This window comes from Sciurus vulgaris, assembly GCF_902686455.1.
Source record: "Sciurus vulgaris genome assembly, chromosome: 7".
NCBI lineage: Eukaryota > Metazoa > Chordata > Mammalia > Rodentia > Sciuridae > Sciurus > Sciurus vulgaris.
Window position 1 is genome coordinate 129032481 of NC_136467.1, and position 6921 is coordinate 129039401.

Genomic DNA, 6921 nt, shown 5'->3' on the forward strand with positions numbered 1-6921 from the left:
TACAAACAGCTATTTGATAAGATGATGAAAATTTAAGATTATGCATCTCAAATAATGAATGCTGCAAAATTTCAAGCTGAACATTACACATATGTAAAACTGAAAATGGCATGTCTATTGAACCACAACAAGAGACCCAAACACTGGTAGTATATAATAATTTTTGTTGCTGGGTTGAAAAGAACTCACAATATTTTAAATACTAACATTATATACAACCTGTAAATTTAAGACACTTAATAAATGATAAAGTAGACTAAAGTAGGAAAACAGTTCAATTTGACTTAACTTACTGCAACAATGGGGCCCTTTAATACATTGAGTAATAAAATTGTAAAAGGGGAAATTGTGAGAAATTGGAATAGTAGGTTGACTTGGAAATTTTATTAAATATGATTCCTGAGAAAGAGATGAGCCAAAGATAATGGTGATGTTTCATGCCTAAAGCAAAGAATAGAATGTGTAAGTAATTTTTTTTTTTAAGTTAAATGTATATCAAGAAAAGTAGTGAAAAAGAAAGATGGTGTGCATAGAAGAAGGGGGCATTCTCCAGCTGCCTTATGCTCAGGATTCAAGCAGTGGGACTATGGCTTCTCAGCAAGGTAGGTGACAGGGAGAGTTCCCTGATATTCAATATTAAGGAGTAAGAGAATTATAGAGACATGAAAATGTTGATACTTTGAACACAGAACAGGAAAGAATACTTTGGACCCAGACCAGTGGTGCCAGCAGCACCATTTTAGTTCAGAAGGGAAGGTTAACACAGCAAAAAAAAAAAAAAAAAAAAAAAAAAAAGGAAAACAGAAAATAAATCTGGCATGGGAGAACCTGTAGAACACAGTAGTGTATCTTAACTGAACCAGAGGCTCTATGGTCAGTTGGTGTTTGAAAAGTGCTTATGTATTTTGGCTGGTGCATAGAAAGTTGAGGCTTTCTGCTGCTGGAGCCTGGCAGATCACAGAAAGTGTTGCCAGACTATCCCAGCAAGCACCTGCTGTGGAGCCTGGAGTGTCAATGGTGAGGCATAACTGAAATGGGCACAGAGAGCATTGTGTCTAGGGAACTTCAAGCTGGAGATAAGGAGGGGAATGTGGCTTACTTTCTCTTTGGGTCTGGTGACTCACAAGAGAGAGTCCAGTAGCTGGTCAGGTAGGCACAATTGCACTTGGGATGTGATCCAAGGTTGACCATATTGATGGGTGGTGTAGTATGTGAGGCCTGTGTAGGGTTACCATACCCTATAAGTGAAGTTCTTTGGAGGCCCCTGAAATCTAGCTGCCCAGCAGATATTGGACTCTGCTTGGCCCTAATGGGTAGTGACCTAATTCTTCACCAGCAGATTCCACCTGAAAAAGTTCTAAACTTCCAGTTGGAGTTAATCACCAGCCAACAAGTTCTGAAATTTCCCGTTTAGAACTTTTTACCAGCACTCCCTGGGAATGTGGCAATCAACTCTGTCCAGATAAACCTCAAATGGTCAATAACTCCCATTTGCATTAAGTTATACAAATGATACAGGAAACTGAGAGTTTTTACAGACACCTTCAGTTCCAGTTCACTCCAGTAGGCAGATTGTTGAACACAAAGATGGTTTAACAATCTCCAACCTTAAGGGACCTAAGGAAAAATGGGCATAAGGAGTTTACAGTCATCCTTGTCAAGTTTTGACCACCTAAAAGGTAATCTCTTCATTAAATAACCCAATCAATAAATGAGCAAAAGATCTAAATAGATATTTTTCAAAGGAAATACAAATGGCTAACAAATACATGAAAAAATGTTCACCATACCTTAGCAATTAGAGAAAGGCAAGAAAAAAGTACATGAGATTTCATCTTACTCTAGTTAGAATGACATGTATTCAAGAATACAAAGAACAGATTCTTTGGATCAATTTCCAGGTTCCCTCTTCTATGCTTAGGTGTGGAAGGTGGAGCAGATCCAACCAGGAAGTGCTAGCCTAACCCAGCACTCTGTACAGCCAGCCTCCACAGGAGCCGAAGCAGAGAAGGAATGAATGCATGATTCACAGCAGTGGGAAGTGAGAGTACAGAATCAGGTAGGAAAGAATTCATGGTCCCTGGCAACAGTAGGAATGGCACCCACAATTTGTAGATGCCACTGGTGGGAGACTGGAAACTGGAGGGACAGCAGTTGCAGTCTGATTATCACATAACAATAAGAAGTTAGGTTGAAGATGGAAGTAAAGATTCTTTTATATTACCCATGTCACTAATCCCTCATCACCACACAGAAGAATGCAGAGAGATATAACATCTACTTGGAGAAAGGAGAGGAGAGTAAGCACAGACTTTTGTTTGCAACCCAACCCTAGACCAACCAAGTAAAATCCCAAACCAAGAAGACAATCAGCCCCTGACCACAGGTTAAGTCATCATGTTGGCTCCAACATCAGATGGGAAATGTAACCACTGGGAGGGAGACTCATTGTCTAGGTAAAATCACTGCTGGCCAAATATAGAATATTTGAACTCTTGTGAAACTTCCATGGCAGGTAGGCCTCAATGGTTGTGGTCCTCAGACATACCTTAGTGCAATGGGAGCCTTGAGTTGCAACAGCTCCAAGGACCAAAATATTCCAATCCATCCTGGTGTCTGCCATGGCAGTCCAGGGGCTGGGCCACCCTTAGCACTACAATGATGGTAGTTGTCAAAGGATTAAAGACCATGTCAGAGAGTTTGGCCAAAATCTGTGAACAAACTTACATTCCTACACAAAAATAGTATGTCAACTGGAATTAACACCTACTTCTTTCAAGCTTAGATATCAATGTAGGAACAACCAGAGAAACATGGTATAACCAAACAGCACAAAACAGCACAAAAAGCAACTGACCCTGGAGAGATGGATATGTATGAATTACCTGATAAAAAGTTAAAATAACTGCTTTAATAAAATTAGATGAACTTCAATAAAACATAAATAAATGGGAGTAAAATGAAATTCAAAGAATTGGGAAGAGAGTAAGTGACCAGAACAAGAAATTTAACAGATTAAAATAATGAAAAATTCAAACAGAAGTTCATAGCTGAAAATACAGTGAATTAAATGAGGAATACTATTGGTGAAAACATCTACAGCATAATTATTCACCAGAATACAAACCTGTGAACTCAAACACAGGTAATTTAAAAATACTTATAGGAGGAAAAGGAAACGAGATGATGTGGTACAAAAAAAAGATGACAACATTTATGGGGCAAAATAAGAACAAATTTTGGAATTATAGAAGTTAAAGAAGATAAAAGAGACAAAAAAGAGAAAGATTAACTACACAAGAAATAGAAGGAGGGTCACTATAAGCCTATAGGGTGTAACTGCAATACCCCAGATCTGCACTGCTGGAGTAGAAAATAATTAAATAACATGAAAAAACAAGGGAAGAAAGTGTTCTAAACAAACCAAGATTTTATATTAATAGAATCTAATGACCACATGGTAGAAGAAATGTCAGGAGTTCAAAATATACATAATTAAAATGATTCACAAAGAAAAGGATGAGATAAGAGAGCAAATGCAGGCGATGAATAATCACTCCAATAAGCAATTGAAAGAGCAACCACAAGAAGCAAAAGATTATTTCAACAAAGAATTAGACATTCTGTAAAAGAATCCTTGAAATGAAGGAAAACAATAAACCAAAAAAAAAAAAAAATCAATGGAAAGCATCACCAACACATTAGATCACTTGGAAGACAGAACCTAAGACAATGAAGACAAAATATTTAATCTTGAAAATAAAGTTCACCAGAGAAGAGGGTAAGAAATCATAAACAGAACCACCAAGAACATGGGATATCATGAAAAGACCAAATTTAAAAATTATTGGGATTGAGGAAGGCACAGAGATACAAACCAAAGGAATGAACAACCTATTCAATGAAATAATATCAGAAAATTTCCCAAACCTGAAGAATGAAATGAAAAATCAACTACAAAAGGATTACAGAACACCAAATGCACAAAATTACAACAGATCCACACCAAGGCACATTATAATGAGAATGCCTCAAATAAAAAATGAAGATAGGATTTTAAATACTGCAAGAGACAAGCATCAGGTTACATGTAGGGAGAAATTAGTACAGATATCAGCAGATTTATCAGCCCAGACCCTAAAAGCTAGAAGGGCCTGGAACAGCAAGTTCCGAAAGAACATAGTTGCTAACCAAGAATCTTATACAGAATCTTATACCCAGCAAAATTAACCTTCAGGTTTAAAGACAAAATAAAATTCTTCAATAATAAACAAAAGTCCAAATAATTTACAAATAAAAGGCCTGTGCTACAGAACATTCTCAGCAAAATATTCCATGAGGAGGAAATGAAAAACAATAATGTAGACAGAAAAGGAGGAAACTAACTTAAAGGAAAAGTCAATAAAAAAGAAACCAAGTCAAGTTAAAAAACAAAAATAAGTCCACATGACTGGGAATAAAAATCATATCTCAGTAATAACCCTGAAGGTTAATGGCATAAACTCATCAATCAAAAGACATAGACTGGCAGATTGGATTAAAAAGAAAGACCCAACAATATGCTGCCTTCAGAGACTCATCTCATAGAAAAACATACCCACAGACTAAAGGTGAAAGGATTGAAAAAAACCTACTACATACATGGACTCAGTAAGTAAGTGGGGGTTTCCATCCTTATATCAAACCAAAGTTAGTGAGAAGGGATAAATAAGGCCATTTTATACTGCTTAATGGAACCATAAATCAGGAAGATATAACAATCATAAATATTTATGCCCCAGACAAAAGCACATCCATGAACATCAAACAAATCCTTCTCAATTCTAGGAATCAAATAGACCACAACACAATAATTCTGGGTGACTTTAACACACCGCTGTCACCACTGGATAGATCTTCCAAAAAAAGCTAAACAAAGAAACTATAGAACTCAATAACACAATCAATAACTTAGACTTAACAAACATATATAGAATATTCCATCCATGAATGAGTGAATACACTTTCTTCTCAGCAGCACATGGAACCTTCTCTAAAATAGACCATATGCTATGCCGCAAAGCAGCCCTTAGTAAATGCAAAAAAATAGAGATACTACCTTGTGTTCTCTCAGATCATAATGGAATGAAGTTAGAAATCAATGACAAAATAAAAAACAGAAACAACTCCAACTCCTGGACACTAAATAATATGCTATTGAATGAAGCATGGATAACAGAAAACATCAGGGAGGAGAAAAAAAAATTCTTAGAGATAAATGAGAATAATGATGCAACATATCAAAATCTCTGGGATGCTCTGAAGGCAGTACTAAAAGGAAAATCCGTTGCATGGAGTGTATTCAAGAAAAGAATAAAAAGTCAACAACTAAATGGCCTAACATTACATCTCAAAGCCCTAGAAAAAGAAAAAAACAACACCAAAAGTAGAAGACAGGAAATAATTTAAATCAGAACTGAAATCAATGAAATTGAAACAAAAGAAAGAATTCAAAAAATTGACAAAACAAAAAGTTGTTTCTTTGAGAAAGTAAACACAATAGATATACCCTTAGCCACACTAACAAAGAGGAGAGAGAAAACTCAAATTGCTAAAATTCATGATGAAAAAGCAAATATCATGACAGACACCACTAAAATGCATAACATATTAGAAGCTACTTTGAAAATCTATACTCCAACACCATAGAAAATATCAAAGGCATCCACAAATTTTTAGACACATATGATTCTCCCCATTTAAAGAGATCAATTTCAAGCAATGAAATAGAAGAAACCATCAAAAGCCTATCAACCAAGAAAAGCCCAGGATCAGATGAATTCTCAGCTGAGTTATACAAGATCTCCAAAGAAGAACTTATACCAATAATCTTCAAAGTATTTCATGAAATAGAAAAGAAGGAAACTCTTCCAAACTCATTCTATGAAGCTAATATCACTCTGATACCAAAACTAGACAAAGACACATCAAATAAGAAAAACTTTAGACCAATATCTCTGATGAATATAGACACAAAAATCCTTAACCAAATTCTGGCAAATCACATACAAACAACATTAAGAAGATGTTGCACCATGATCAAGTGTGGTTCAGCTCAGGGATGCAAGGTTGGTTCAACATCCAAAAACCAATAAATGTAATTCATCAAATCAAGACTTAAGGTTAAAAATCATGATTATTTCAATAGATGCAGAGAAAGTGTTTCACAAAATACAACACCCCTTCATGCTCAAAACACTAGAAAAAATAGGGATAGTAGGAACATACCTCAATATTGTAAGGGCTATTTATGCTAAGCCCACAGCCAACATCTTTTTATTTTATTTTATTTTATTTATTTATTTATTTATTTTTGGTGCTGGAGATTGATCCCAGGGTCTTGTGCTTGATAGGCAAGCAGTATATCCCCAGCCCCCAACATCAGGGAGTATCACCATACTACAGAGCAATAGTAACAAAAATGGCATGGTACTGGCACCAAAATAGACAGGAAGACCAATGGTACAGGATAGAAGACACATACCCACAAAAGTACAATTACCTCATACTAGACAAAGGTGCCAAAAACATACAATGGAGAAAAGATAGACTCTTCAACAAATGGTGCTGCTAAAACTGGAAATCCATATGCAGCAAAATGAAACTAAACCCCTATCTCTAACCCTGTACAAAACTCAAAATGGACCAAGGATCTAGGAATTAGACCTGAGAACCTTATCAAATAGAAGAAAAGATAGGACCAAATCTTCATCATATTGGCTTAGGAACAGACATCCTTAACAAGACTCCCACAGCACAAGAAATCAAAGCAAGAATCAATAAATGGGATGGATTCAAATTAAAAAGCTTTTTCTCAGCAAAGGAAACAATCAATGTGAAAAGAGAGCCTACAGAGTGGGAGAAAATCTTTTCCCCACACAC